The 16,595-nt window shown below is 30.7% G+C and overlaps 1 protein-coding gene across 1 annotated transcript in view; it reads left to right on the forward strand.

The window, feature by feature from the left end:
- The window catches only part of LOC145268221 (uncharacterized), a 339,574-nt gene that overhangs the window by 199,333 nt on the left and 123,646 nt on the right, over window positions 1-16,595 (forward strand). Inside the window, exon 3 of the mRNA XM_080123524.1 lies at window positions 15,627-15,703. The gene's annotated coding sequence lies outside the window, so the exon portion shown is untranslated. The remainder of the gene's footprint in view (window positions 1-15,626; window positions 15,704-16,595) is intronic.

Consider the following 16,595-nt stretch of genomic DNA (forward strand, 5'->3'; position numbering starts at 1 on the left):
GTCTGATTAGCTTTATTTTTTGTATTGCCACCCAGACTTAGGGTTAGTAAGTAGGAAAGGAGCATGGCTTTTATGACTTTTAAACAATCACATATTTTATACTAAAGTTTGATTTGGAACATTAATGTTCCCAAGATTTTAAACAAATAAAGTTGGTTACATATCCTTAAAACATTGTCTGATCAACAAGGTGTGATCATTTAGCATACAAAACTTATTGTTTGGTGTTTTATTGTATTTTTACCACTAAATATTTCAAGCTGTTTGCATGTGATTGCCTAAAAATGGAGAATTGTGTTTTTCTTTTTTATGCGTATTACAATATAAGTTGGATTTTTAAAATTGATAAACATAGTTTTTCATACATAATTTTATTTTCATTGGCTAAATAAATGGATTAAGATTCTTGTAAAAATAAACTTTGTTCATTTTTATTCTTTAGAAAAAATATTTTCCCGGCATGTCACACCAGAGATTTATCAAAAAAGTTAATTTTGTTTTAGAAGCAAAACATCTTCAGCTCTGTTATTGGATTTGAAAAAATAATTAATGTGGTTTTTCATATTTAATCTTATATATATTTGCTAGATAAAAATATACAAATAATGTTTTTCTCTAGAAATTTGTTTTTATGGTGGAATAAAATTTGGCACATTGGCATACTTTTTGCCAAATCACTATGGCAGATTGAAATCTGGTGTGCTGGCATCCTAAAGAAGAATTACCGATTATTTTACATTTACTGTATACTTGAAACTTATCTTCCACTCTAAATACTAGAATGATTGCTTTTCTTTCCGTTGAGTTTTTTAAGGGTTTCTCACGTAATCACCTATAAAGTAATATTTCTTTATAGAACAGGGATTTAGCGGAGATGGTCAATTGAAAAATTTGTCATTATTATTATTATTATTATTATTATTATTATTATTATTATTATCATCATCACTACCACCACTACGATCACGTTTTTGTTTTTTGTTTACAGCAAAGCAAATCAATTCAATAACCCACCAAATTTTTATAATTAAATGAAGAAGAGAGAAGGCACGGTATAGTTGACAAAGCCCACACCTATGGTTTTCTAAATAGTAACATTATTTAGTAATTCATTCATAACAATGGAAGGGGCATTGTTAAATATTTTGTTCTTATATCGTGTTTTCATTTTTCCTACCAATCGTCGACTATTTTCAACTGTTTATGAAAACTTTCAAGCAGCATGTTGAACGATGAACTGATGCAATCTAGCTTTGCTTTAAAATCAAAATTAATTTTTTGTTGTCTTAAAATTGTCAATCAATTACAAGGAAAACATTTGAGAAAAAATATACATGGAAATTACCCAGAAAGTTAAAAATTAAAAAAAAAAAAAAACCCAAAGAATTACAAATTTCTAATTAAATATTTATTAACTTTAAAAGAATCAGGAATTGTATCCGAATCGAATGAAGATATTAGATAGCGTAGTTAGGATTATAAAAATATTAGATAGCATGGTTGGGATTATAAAAATATTAGATAGCATGGTTGGGATTATAAAAATATTAGATAGCATGGTTGGGATTATAAAAATATTAGATAGCATGGTTGGGATTATAAAAATATTAGATAGCATGGTTAGGATTATAAAAATATTAGATAGCATGGTTGGGATTATAAAAATATTAGATAGCATGGTTAGGATTATAAAAATATTAGATAGCATGGTTAGGATTATAAAAATATTAGATAGCATGGTTGGGATTATAAAAATATTAGATAGCATGCTTGGGATTATAAAAATATTAGATAGCATGGTTAGGATTATAAAAATATTAGATAGCATGGTTGGGATTATAAAAATATTAGATAGCATGGTTAGGATTATAAAAATATTAGATAGCATGGTTGGGATTATAAAAATATTAGATAGCATGGTTGGGATTATAAAAATATTAGATAGCATGGTTGGGATTATAAAAATATTAGATAGCATGATTGGGATTATAAAAATATTAGATAGCATGGTTGGGATTATAAAAATATTAGATAGCATGGTTGGGATTATAAAAATATTAGATAGCATGGTTGGGATTATAAAAATATTAGATAGCATGGTTAGGATTATAAAAATATTAGATAGCATGGTTGGGATTATAAAAATATTAGATAGCATGGTTAGGATTATAAAAATATTAGATAGCATGGTTGGGATTATAAAAATATTAGATAGCATGGTTGGGATTATAAAAATATTAGATAGCATGGTTGGGATTATAAAAATATTAGATAGCATGGTTGGGATTATAAAAATATTAGATAGCATGGTTGGGATTATAAAAATATTAGATAGCATGGTTGGGATTATAAAAATATTAGATAGCATGGTTGGGATTATAAAAATATTAGATAGCATGGTTGGGATTATAAAAATATTAGATAGCATGGTTGGGATTATAAAAATATTAGATAGCATGGTTGGGATTATAAAAATATTAGATAGCATGGTTGGGATTATAAAAATATTAGATAGCATGATTGGGATTATAAAAATATTAGATAGCATGGTTGGGATTATAAAAATATTAGATAGCATGGTTGGGATTATAAAAATATTAGATAGCATGGTTGGGATTACAGTATAACCCCAGTATACAGCATTAAAAATGAGTAACAAAATACAGTACAGTATATAATACACATGTATATAATCAAATAACATTATAAATAACGCCATAAGGCGGGGTAAAACTGTAACAAGGGGTCACAAAAAAATTTGTATTCCACTCGTATGATTTGGATTAACTGGACTACTGTTCTCGCCTTGAGTGTGATTTTCACAACGTCTTGGTCTCTGACTTCCTTCCCCATCTTTTTAACCACCTTCATAATCACCATAATCACCACATTCCTACACCGATGCCATGATCTTAAGCTAGTGCCACCAGGCTTAACGTTGAAACTACCAGTCAGTTCCAGATGGACATAAAAGATCACAAAACGTGTAGGGCATGAGCTTGTCTGAGACAGAATCCACATCAATTACAGACTGAAATTTCAAATGACCTTACTCCATTCCTGGAGTGTTTATCTCAGAGTGATGATAAGCCCATAACCCGCAAGAATACCTGGACATATCCTATAAGAAAGAATTTAAGGAGGTTAAGTCTCACCAAATAAAGAAATTGGAAAACCTAAAAGCTAAGGACGTAACACTTCAGGTCCACCATTCACCAATAAGAGCCATTGTCAATCAAAGTAAATGTCAGCTAACTTCCTCTGCGGAATCAGTGCTAAACAAAGGTCTCAACTTCACCACAACCAAAAAACGAATTTCATATTTAGATATGATAGCTCCAATAGAGGAGGCAGCCTTGAATAAACCCAACGCACAAGAAGATGAACTAATGTGGAAAGTGAGACAAGCACTTGAGAATTAAAAGCCTTCAAAGCCAAACTTCTCAAAGGAAGAAGTATTGGCTATTTAATCCCTGTGTGGTGACAGTGATATCACAATACTACCAGCTGACAAAGGCAATGCTACAGTGTTAATGGATAGAGTAGAATATGCCAAGAAATTGGCAGATTTAATAGAATCTGATGGTTACTGTAAAGTGAAAAAGAATCTGACCTTTAAAATGGAAAAGAAAGTTGTCACAGATCCTCAGTAAAAATAAGGACCTAATATCATCTGCGAAACACACAGCTAGTACAACATTATAGCAAGCTACTACGCTTATATGGCCTCCTTAGATCCACAAGGACGGTGTTTCATTAAGGCCCATTGTTAGTGCTCGAGGTTCAGCATGTTATCCATTGAGCCAATTCCTGGTAGATATAATCACCCCAATCATCGGCAAATCTCGATCATATATCAAGAATTCAGCTCACTTTGTGGAAATAATAAACAATGCTCCCATTCACTTCAACCAGATGGTGAGTCCGTATATTGTGAGTCTGTTCACAAGAGTACCCTCTGATGAGACTTTGACAGTGGTACAGGATAAGTTGACATCGGATGCCTCACTGAAAGAACGCACTTGCATCCCAATTGATAATATAATGTAGATGTTGACCTTCTGTGTAGAAACTACATACTTCGTGATGGGATTTGATATATATCAGCAGGAAGAAGGTCTGGCGATGCTTGTCCCTGGTACTGGTCAATGCATATGTGGAATACTTTGAGGAAATATATATATGATATGTAGGTTTGATGAGGTCTCTAACCAATCTTTTGCTGCGTAATGGATTCTATAAAAGAATGTTGCACATCAGTTCTGACTTCTTTGAAAGTGACCAGCAAGAAAACTTTTTCTCTCTTTTAATGACAATGAAAGAGGAGGAAAGTTTCTGCATAGGTATTTTTCTGTTGGGTGTTTCATCCAACTTATCTCCAATACAATTTGTAATATATTTGTGCATGTTTTATCCAATAATGTTTCTTGTTTCGTCAGAGTTCAAGCTGTTAAGCCATAGAGCAAAATAGATTCTAGTATGGCCCTAAAAACGCCCCTCTTTAGATTATCAGAAAGTGAGGACTTTCAAATCAAGAATAATGCAGGCCATATTTTTTATGTCTCTTTCTATTGACTGGATGTTGCTGCTGAGGTGTACAAATTCATGAGAGTAAGAAATGCGACACAAGCGTCGGAAAGTGGGCTTGAAAATGCCTAAATAGCCCTGTCAGTATTCCCTGGTAGGGGCGCCTCATGTGATTAGCAATATACTAATCCTTTCTCAAAGGAAGAAGGCAAAGCCTTGGAAGGCGGACCTCCTAGAATTGCACAGAACTAGCAACATACCGCATTCAACAGAGAAAAGACTATTTCAGAAATGACATACACTTTGTTGGCTTTGGTGCTAAGGGAACAAATGGGTACTTGATGTTGTTGCTATTTTTCAGCTTAATAATTTACCTGATAAATTCTATTTTTAAGCATTACTGAAGAGAACAATCTTGATGAGATTCTCACTGACTGCTTCTTTGCTGAGATTTAGAGTGGTAGTACCTGTTAGGGTTCCAACTATGGGTTAAATAGAATCTGACGTAAAAAAATATACTCCATTAAAAATCGTTCCTCAAAATAACTAGATTCGGCATTAAATGACCTGAAAAAGGTTGATATGCCGTAAAACAAAAACAACCAACCAACCATAATAAAAAAGGCATGGTCTGCTGTATAATCCATGTAATCTATTTTATTGTGGGTGATGTGAACTACTTGCTCTTTTAAAGGCGAACCATGTTTAGATCAGCAGATATCCATAGGGCATCTAGGTACAAGATGAAAATGAAAGAAGTAAATCTATCTACCTTTGAGACATTCAAAAGCAGTAAGGAAGTTTTTATCTCTACCAGATCGGACTATTAAGGGTTGTAAAACAGCATCAAGATAGCTGATACTGGCGTTGGCAAGATCCTTTACACCAATAAGGTCCCTTTGAGTTTACCACAATGGATGAAATCTAAAGTCTTGGAGAAATCAACAGATACAAGCATAGTTTTGAGGTTCTTGGATTTTATGCTCTAAATCATATGGTTGATGATTAAAATCAGGCCAACTGTTGAACCGTTTTGTCTGAAACTGGCTTTTTGCAGAGAATTTTGTCCAGCTCAGGGTGAGTGCAGTTGAAGAAAAGCAGTTTGTGTATTTTGGAGGTTATACTAATGCTTTATCCTTCATTAGTTTGTTGGAAAGAGGCGTCTACAACCTTCTCTCCAGTGCTTAATGTGGTCTGATTTTAAAATGTGAGCAACTTATTGTCAAAGTCATCTGTCAACCAAACTAAGAATATTAGCATTGTACATTTTATTAGTTTTTTGCAGCTACCAGTTCATCATCGCTGAAAATTCTTTTCTTGATGATAACCATGTGAAAAACTAACAGACCGCCCACCCTTCAGTTTAATAGACCTGTACCTAATTGTATGCATCTAATATTTAAAGATGTCAGTTGAATTATTGTTACACTTAAATCGCATTGCATATGACATATTGTTATTTTAATGTTATTAACCACTCATATACATACACTTACAGTCTGTGTTATTCAGATAAAATAAATCCCAATCATTTTCATCGATTACATATTTCTTCCTTCCTGTTATTTTCTGTTAGTATGACACTTCCCGATCTACATCAGTCAATACCAGTATTATATAAATCAAGATTGGTACGTTTATTACACAAACAAACTTTTAAATGGATTTATAAAGCTGTTACATGTGTAATTGCTTATTTTTACTTCGTCTTACTGGAATTTTGGAACCTATCTATTGATTTATCTATGCTTCAAAAATTAACTTGTCCTCGAGTGGTGTTCACGCCTTGATAAGTACTGACTTACATAAATCAAAATAACACATTTAATTAAAAACAAATGTTTGAAACGATTACTTATCCTTACAAGGTGTATGTAAACTATAAAACAACAAAAATAACGTTTTACTTGAATTAATATTGGCTGTTTCAAACGTTATATGAATTAATAAGGCTAGCTAGAAGACTGTGTATATTGTAAAAAAAAATTATTTTATTTTAACTTTTATCTCAAATAAGGCATATTGCCACTCAAGCATATGGGGCTACTATGATAAGAACCAGATTTGTAGGGAAGGCAGCCTGGATGGGGAGTTGAATAGCAAGGTGTTTGTTCACATTACATTTAAATTTCTACATGTTGCTGAAGTCGGGGAAACATGAAGCAGGAAGGGAATTCCAAATACAAATGAATTGCATACAGGTCCAGTGTTTGCCATATAAATATACATCTTATCTTACATTATTTGTTAATGGATGAAGAATGGCCTAGGTAGACTGCAGTTGTGATCATTTTTATATGGGCAGGCATTCATTATCACAATCATCAGCATCATCAGATTTACTTCAATATCCGTTTTACATGCTGGCATGCGTTGGATAGCTTTTAAAAAATCACTTCTAAGCTATCTCTGGCAAAGTCTTTATTTATCCCTCTTTCTATCGACCATTTTTACCACTTCCTCTTATTGGCCTTCCTCTCTTAACTGTCCCTGCTATCTTAACTGTTCTACATCTCTTGACCCAAGAACTCTCATCCAGTCTTTCAATTTGATCATGCCATCAAAGCCTGCCCTTCTGCACACATCTCCCTATACAGTGCAGAATCAATCTTCATCTGAGCTCATCAGAACTAATCCTGCTTTAACACATATCTTTCCATGCAACACATGTCCTCAGTCCTTGCTGCCTAAGTGTCCAGATTCCAGTATTTCTTTTTTTTTTTTAATTTTTATTTTTACTTTTCTTTTTTTTTCTTTCTTGGAATTGGGACTTTTTTCTTAATTAAAAAAATTTCATATGTGTACGTTTCTCACCTCTGTGTCACTTTGATAAATAAACATTGATTTTTTTTTTTATTTTTTTAATGCAATGCAATATTTAGTGAAATTAAAAATACATTTTCATCAAATTCTATTAAAAAGAAAGAAAGAAAGAAATGTGTATAGAAGTAGATGTTCATTATTTTTCCTTAAGTCTGTTACCTGAGCAATGCTGAGTCAATGCAACTCGTTTGCAATAAACAGACGCATATACACACACATTAAATAGATATACACACACAATCTCAGATATACACAGACAATAAGTAGATAGACACACACAATCTCAGATATATACACACAAGAAGTAGATATTCATATCTATATATTTCTCTCTATATATATACATATATATATGTACATGCATATATATATATATATGTACATGCATATATATATAAATATATATGTACATGCATATATATATAAATATATATGTACATGCATATATATACATATATATATGTATTTATATATAAATATATATATATGTACATGCATATATATATATTTACATGCATATATATATAAATATATATGTACATGCATATATATACATATATATATATATATTTATAAATATATATTCATGTGTATACATATATATATTTATATATATGTATTTATATATACATATATATATATATATATATTTATAAATATATATTCATGCAGATATATATATGTATATTTATATATATGTATTTATATATAAATATATATATATATTTATAAATATATATTCATGCATATCTATATATCTATAAAAGTGAACGTGTCTGTCTGTCTGTCAGTGTGTCTGTGTGTGTGTGTCTGTCTGTCTGTGTACATTTCCCTACGCAATAACTCTGTCAATTTTTAGTCTATAGACTCGAAATTTGAAATACCGGGTACTGAGATTTGGGAAAATCGATGTGACGGGTGTCAGCCAGAAATTTGGCTGTTAAGGGGTCAAATTTCAACGATTTGACCTTTAAGAACTCTACCAAACTCCTCCGACAATTTTGGGTCTAGACACTTGAAATTTTAGATATAGGTTCCTTGAACCTGGATCTAACTTAATAAAGTGATTTGAGCCCGAAACTATAAATTTTAAGAGGTCATAATAGGGGTCAAAGTTTTAAAAAATTAACCATTTTTTTTGTTTTTTTGCTTTTTTTGCACAGCATACACCTCCAAACACCCGAGAAACGCCGGGCACCCCTGCTAGTATATATATATATATATATATGTATACATATGTATATTTATATATATGTATTTATATATAAATATATATATACGAGCTGTACCCTGTCACGCGTTGCAGTGGCTCAATTTGGTGTAATGGAAAAATTTAATAAAAAGAGAAAATGCATGTTTCTTATATTAGTACAGCAATCCACTGCAAAAAGTGAAAAAGAAGGCGAAAATTAAAAAAAATTGTACTCTTGCAGAATTTTATCTGGATCTTCGGGAGTTTCTGTCAATCATTCATGGTTTGGACTTGACCAGCAATCAGTGGATGAAGCCGAACGTAGCAAAAATGTTGAAACGCTAAATGTTTTTTTTTTGTTGCTGTTGTTTTAAAAATGTGAGTTAGTAATTAATATTTGGTTGATGATGGGGGGAGGGGGGGTTACTATACACAGATTCGAAAAAGTTGTCCAAAAACAAATAAATGAAAGCAAAGGTAAGTTACCTTTCTACCTAATTGGATAATTGTTTAGTGTTTTTATGTAATGTAAAACGTTTAATCGGCTCAAAAAACAGAAATGGTCGCGGACTCTGTTGAATACGTTAAGTTTGGGAAAGTAAGTTGAAAACTAAAATCTATACAAAACAGTGTCTGAAACTCACCGAATATATGTTACCATGACATAGGCTGGCATAATCGGTGGGTTTCTGACAGTATTTTGTATAGTTTTTTTAGTTTTAACTCACTTTCTCTAACTTAAAGTAATCAACAGTGTCCACCACCATTTGTAGCTTTCAAATACCCCGATAAACACTGTTTTTCGAGCCGACTAAACGTTACATTAAATGAAAAGGGTTTGTATTACTAAACACAGATACAAAGAAGTTGTCAAAAAATAAATATATATAAATAAATGTTATCAAAGGCAAGAAAAGTAAATGTTCTACCTAACTGGATAAGATTTTAGAGTTTTTATGTAATGTATAATCGGTTCAAAAACATTCAATGTTTATCGGTATATCTGAAAAATACAAATGGCGGCAGACTGTATCGGACACGTTAAGTTTGGGGAAATTTTGGGAAAATGAGTTTAAACTAAAAAACTATACAAAATACTGTTAGTAACTCACTCAATATATGTTACCATGACATAGGCTGACATATAATCGGTGGTTTTAAACTTTTGCTCGATACAGGTGACGACTTTTTAAAGTCCCTTTTAGTGATTACCTGGTTTGTACAACTAAACGGCGAATCTGCTCCAAAAAATCTGGTATTATTTTACTTTAAGGCCCGTTTCACATTCATATATAACGAAATATTTTATTGTAGATTTCGGTGTGCTAAGAACAAATCTGCAAACCGTTTCCGTAGCAAAAAGAAAATTTTCATGATATTCATGAAATTATTTTTTCGAAAAGTGTGTGATTACTTTTCAATGTAAATTTAACTTAGAATGAGCACCCACTTTCTGGCCACCTGAGAGAGGGGCATTTTTCTGTGTTTCTTGGCTAAAAAGTTTTTTGTTTGATTTCTTTTGCATGGTAATAACCCCTGAACTCTGGGACTATTTTCCATTTCACAGCCGTAGCCTTTGTTTACGCTATGCGTGAGCATAAACGAAAGCTGTTTAGCCAATAAATATGGGAAAAAATCCCCCCTCTCTCAGGTGGCTAGAAAGTGGGTGCTCATTTTAAGTTAAATTTACATGGAAAAGTGATCGCCACTTTTTCGAAAAAGTAATTTCTTCATATCATAAAAACTATTTTTTGCGACGGAAACGGTTTGCAGATTCGTTTTTAGCACACCAAAATCTACAAAAGATTTTTAGTTATTTACGAACGTGAGACGCACGGCCCTTAATGGAAAATTATATCAAAAATCCGGGGGAAAATAGTTTTCAATAAAAACAGCAAATGAATTCGATAGAAAAAAATGGATGCTATTTGTTTTTCTTTTTTCTGTGTGTTTCTTGGCTAAAAAGTTTTTTGTTTGATTTCTTTTGCATGGTATTAACCCCTGAACTCTGGGACTATTTTCCATTTCACAGACGTAGCCTTTGTTTATGCTATGCGTGAGCATAAACGAAAACTATTAAATATGCGTTCGCGTACCAAACTGCCTTGTCAAAAAACCTTTAAGCCAATAAACACGAAAATAAATGCCCCTTCCTCAGGTGGCCAAAAAGTGGGTGCTCATTTTAAGTTACATTTAGATGGAAAAGTGATCACCCACTTTACGAAAAAAAAATTTCTTCAGATCAGGAAAACTATTTTGGTACTCCTTGGGCGTTGAGTTCCATGGCGACCCGCAGAATTATTTAATGGTCGTTCCCTTAGTACCCCCCCCCTAGTCAAGGCTAACGCATGCGCACGTAACATTTTTTATTTATTTACTTACGTGGTGGAGTTTCTATATTGATAGGTTTTTTGAAATTTTTTCACTGGATTATTATTGATTGAACACTAACCAGATTATGAAAAAAAATTGGAAAAAAAAAAAAAAATCATTTCAACATTTGAAAGGGGTACTACTTTTTAGTTACCACGTTCTGGTAAATCGGTCACTCATTTTCTTTTTTTTCTAAATACGGAAGTGTCTTCGGGAGATATAAAATGGTCGCATGTTGACGAAGCAATGTATCAGGAGGCGTACAGGATGAAAAATTATTGGTAAATTTTTAGATTAGGTCCACCTCCTCAATTTTCTTTTAACTGACAACTTGAAATGGTTTTCGACTATGCTGAATACGAAAATCGCATTGAAATTTTGCAGAAATAAGTAGTTATGAAGATATAAAAAGTTGTATTATGCATTGTAATCTTTGGCGGCCATCCTTCTTACGTGTGTGTATTTGTTTATGGCGTGCGTGCATGTAAAAAGATGGCTGCCAAAGAATACAATGCATAATACAACTATTTTATTTCCGCAAAATTTCAATGCGATTTACGTGTACAGCATACTCGGAAACCTATAAATGTCGTCATTGAAAGGAAAATTGTGGAGGTGGACCTAATCTAAAAAAAATACCAAATTATTAAACATTTCTCCAGCATGTTAGTGATATATAAAAATGTAATTTTAGTTCGTTAAAAGCGAATAAAATCATATTTCTATGTTACCAATTTAATTGAAATTTTCAGAAATTCTATTTTTAAAGTCAAGGAATGTTTTTATGTTATTAAAATAATTTAACATTGCAAATTATAAAAATATTAAATTAAATAAAAAATATTTTTCATAACTGCGAGATTATCGCCATTTTATTTCCGGTAGAAATTAGCCTTTCACTTATTGAGATAAGTATTATTTGTATTAATTTTTATGATACTCATGCAGAGAGTGATCCGTGCTGAAATAATGTTATTATTTAAAAAGTCATTCTTAACATGGGGAGGGGAGGATGTTTTGTACCTATTCTGTACTTTAACCTTACAATTGAATAAAAAAAAACATATCGTAAAACGTTAATTAAACGTGGAAATATGATTTAAAAAATAGCGCGGATCGCTCTCTGCATCTTTATTAGTTGTTTCACGACTTTTCGGCCAATTATACATCTGGCCTTTATGAAAAGAAGTAAGTCCTTTTATAAATGTTCAGTAACTTTTTCCTTTTATTATTCTTAAAGAGTAAAACTTTTCTTATTCATGAAAAGAGTTAAGCCTACGTAAATAAATAAATGTTTGTACACGTGACAAATTATCAATAAATGGTTTAGTTACTTTTTTTTTTTAATTATTTATGAAAAGAGTTAACGTAAATAATGTTTGTAAAAGTGCAAAAGGCGACGTTGTACAACCACCACTCCCATGCTTAATTTCTATAAACATTATTTCGACATTTGAAAGTGGTGCTTACTTTTTAGTTACAACGTTCTGATAAATCAGTCACCCATTTTGTAAGCAATAAAAACGCGGTATATCCAAACCATGGCCACCTGAGGAAGGGGCATTTATTTTCGTGTTTATTGGCTTAAAGGTTTTTTGACAAGGCAGTTTGGTACGCGAATGTATATTTAACAGTTTTCGTTTATGCTCACGCATAGCATAAACAAAGGCTACGTCTGTGAAATGGAAAATAGTCCCAGAGTTCAGGGGTTAATACCATGCAAAAGAAATCAAACAAAAAACTTTTTAGCCAAGAAACACACAGAAAAAAGAAAAACAAATAGCATCCATTTTTTTCTATCGAATTCATTTGCTGTTTTTATTGAAAACTATTTTCCCCCGGATTTTTGATATAATTTTCCATTAAGGGCTGTGTGTCTCACGTTCGTAAATAACAACATTTGTTTTGTAGATTTTGGTGTGCTAAAAACGAATCTGCAAACCGTTTCCGTCGCAAAAAAATAGTTTTTATGATATGAAGAAATTACTTTTTCGAAAAAGTGGCGATCACTTTTCCATGTAAATTTAACTTAAAATGAGCACCCACTTTCTAGCCACCTGAGAGAGGGGGGATTTTTTCCCATATTTATTGGCTAAACAGCTTTCGTTTATGCTCACGCATAGCGTAAACGAAGGCTACAGCTGTGAAATGGAAAATAGTCCCAGAGTTCAGGGGTTATTACCATGCAAAAGAAATCAAACAAAAAACTTTTTAGCCAAGAAACACAGAAAAATGCCCCTCTCTCAGGTGGCCAGAAAGTGGGTGCTAATTCTAAGTTAAATTTACATTGAAAAGTGATCACACACTTTTCGAAAAAGTAATTTCATGAATATCATGAAAATTTTCTTTTTGCTACGGAAACGGTTTGCAGATTCGTTCTTAGCACACCGAAATCTACAATAAAATATTTCGTTATATATGAATGTGAAACAGGCCTTAAAGTAAAATAATACCGGATTTTTTGGAGCAGATTTGCCGTTTAGTTGTACAAATATCCTCAAACCAGGTAATCACTAAAAGGGACTTTAAAAAGTCGTCACCTGTATCGAGCAAAAGTTTAAAACCACCGATTATATGTCAGCCTATGTCATGGTAACATATATTGAGTGAGTTACTAACAGTATTTTGTATAGTTTTTTTTTTCCCCAAAAATTTCCCCAAACTTAATGTGTTCGATACAGTCTGCCGCCATTTGTATTTTTCAGATATACCGATAAACATTGAATGTTTTTGAACCGATTATACATTACATAAAAACTCTAAAATCTTATCCAGTTAGGTAGAACATTTACTTTTCTTGCCTTTGATAACATTTATTTATATATATTTATTTTTTGACAACTTCTTTGTATCTGTGTTTAGTAATACAAACCCTTTTCATTTAATGTAACGTTTAGTCGGCTCGAAAAACAGTGTTTATCGGGGTATTTGAAAGCTACAAATGGTGGTGGACACTGTTGATTACTTTAAGTTAGAGAAAGTGAGTTAAAACTAAAAAACCTATACAAAATACTGTCAGAAACCCACCGATTATGCCAGCCTATGTCATGGTAACATATATTCGGTGAGTTTCAGACACTGTTTTGTATAGTTTTTAGTTTTCAACTTACTTTCCCAAACTTAACGTATTCAACAGTTTGCGACCATTTCTGTTTTTTGAGCCGATTAAACGTTTTACATTACATAAAAACACTAAACAATTATCCAATTAGGTAGAAAGGTAACTTACCTTTGCTTTCATTTATTTGTTTTTGGACAACTTTTTCGAATCTGTGTATAGTAACCCCCCCTCCCCCCACCATCAACCAAATATTAATTACTAACTCACATTTTTGTAAAACAGCAACAAAAAAAAAACATTTAGCGTTTCAACATTTTTGCTACGTTCGGCTTCATCCACTGATTGTTGGTCGAGTCCAAACCATGATTGATTGACAGAAACTCCCGAGGATCCAGATAAAATTCTGCAAGAGTACAATTTTTTTTAATTTTCGCCTTCTTTTTTACTTTTTGCAGTGGATTGCTGTACTAATATAAGAAACATGCATTTTCTCTTTTTATTAAATTTTTCCATTACACTAAATTGAGCCACTGCAACGCGTGACAGGGTACAGCTAGTATATGTGTAAATATATATTCATGCAAATATATATATATGTATATTTATATAGATATGTATATATAAATATATATATATATATATTTATATATATTTATAAATATATATATATATATCCATGCATATATATATACATATATATTTATTAATATATATATATCCATGTGTATATATATACATATATATATGTATATTTATATACATATGTATATATAAATATATATATAAATATATATATACATACAAATATATATATATATATATACATATATATATGTATATTTATATACATATGTATATATAAATATATATATAAATATATATATACATACAAATATATATATATATATATACATATATATATGTATATTTATATACATATGTATATATAAATATATATATAAATATATATATACATACAAATATATATATATATATATACATATATATATGTATATTTATATACATATGTATATATAAATATATATATAAATATATATATACATACAAATATATATATATATATATATATACATATATATATGTATATTCATATACATATGTATATATAAATATATATATAAATATATATATATACGTACAAATATATATATGTATATTTATATATATATATATATGTATATATAAATATATATATATATACATACAAGTATATATATATATATGTATATTTATATATATATGTATATTTATATATATGTATATTTATATATATATGTATATTTATATATATGTATATATAAATATATATATACATACAAATATATATATATATATATTTATATATGTATATATACATATGTATATATATATATACAAATATATATATTAATTAATGCCGAATATTCAGTGTAGCTTAATCGCCATATATATGTTATAAATTACTAACTAGCTCTACCTACGTATTGAGCACTTTTGAAGTAAATACTTAAAGTTTACGCATAAATATATACTGTCGTATATTAATTTTATGTGAGTAAATGAAGTAGTTATATATATACACACACACTATCATGCAAACTTTCAAAAGTTAAAGCAAAAACGAAATTTATTTTCTTTTGTACTTTTCAGTGTTGGAACATTTTAAACGCATCAAAGACAAAAAAGTTGATTGAAAATCCAAGAAATATAAAGGAAGAAATTGGCAGGTAAGTTTCATGTTCCTCTGTTGAGAAACGTTGATAATCTCCATATTAAGAAAAACTAGCTGAAGTGGTCTTTTATTTTCATTTTTGTTTTAATGCATTTTAGTTTTTGTTTGTGTGTTTCTTTAATATGCTTTCTGTTGTTTTATTTTTTAATAGGATTTTTATAGCTAAATTTCATTATTATGGCATATTTTGATTATTAATTGAAACAAATGTGTTATAAAACTATAACTGATTGTTGCTAAGGTATAAATATTGCTTTAATCTCAATTTATAAAATGATTTCATAGATACAAGAGGTTACAATCTTTTAAAACCAGTTAAATGACTTTCTATTTGATTGCTTAAATGGTTCCAAATTTTCAAAAGGGACACAAAGTAATTCTTCTCCACATGTTCTCTTTTAATCAATAATATTGTTTGAGGCAGCAGTGAATGTTGTTTTTAGGTATTGACTCTTGATTGGACAAAAACTTGAATCAGCAGTTTCTCTCAACCAATGTAAATATAAGAAATATTCACTCCGAATATTGGCTGATACTATAAAAACTAAAGATGTTTCTCTTTTGGGGGGTTTTCTTCAACATTTGACAAATGTGATAATTGCCCTCATAAAATAGCCTATACACATGACACTCTATATAACACGCTCCTCCTTTACCTTAGAATTTGATATAATTCCCCCTAACAACATCAATCTTTTCATTGATTTATTTCGTTCCTGATGAATCCCACGCTAGACGTCGCATCCCCATTATGTTACTTAGCATCTTTTCTACTCTTCTGATGAGAAGCATTAGGCTTCGAAATACCTTGGTATAAAGAGTCCCCTTTATCCCCCAACTAAATGTTCGTATACCTTTATTGAATAAATGAACCAATCTATATTCAC

Source organism: Euprymna scolopes, chromosome 43 (genome assembly GCF_053919585.1).
Source record: "Euprymna scolopes isolate OS-2025 chromosome 43, ASM5391958v1, whole genome shotgun sequence".
NCBI classification, from domain to species: Eukaryota; Metazoa; Mollusca; class Cephalopoda; order Sepiida; family Sepiolidae; genus Euprymna; species Euprymna scolopes.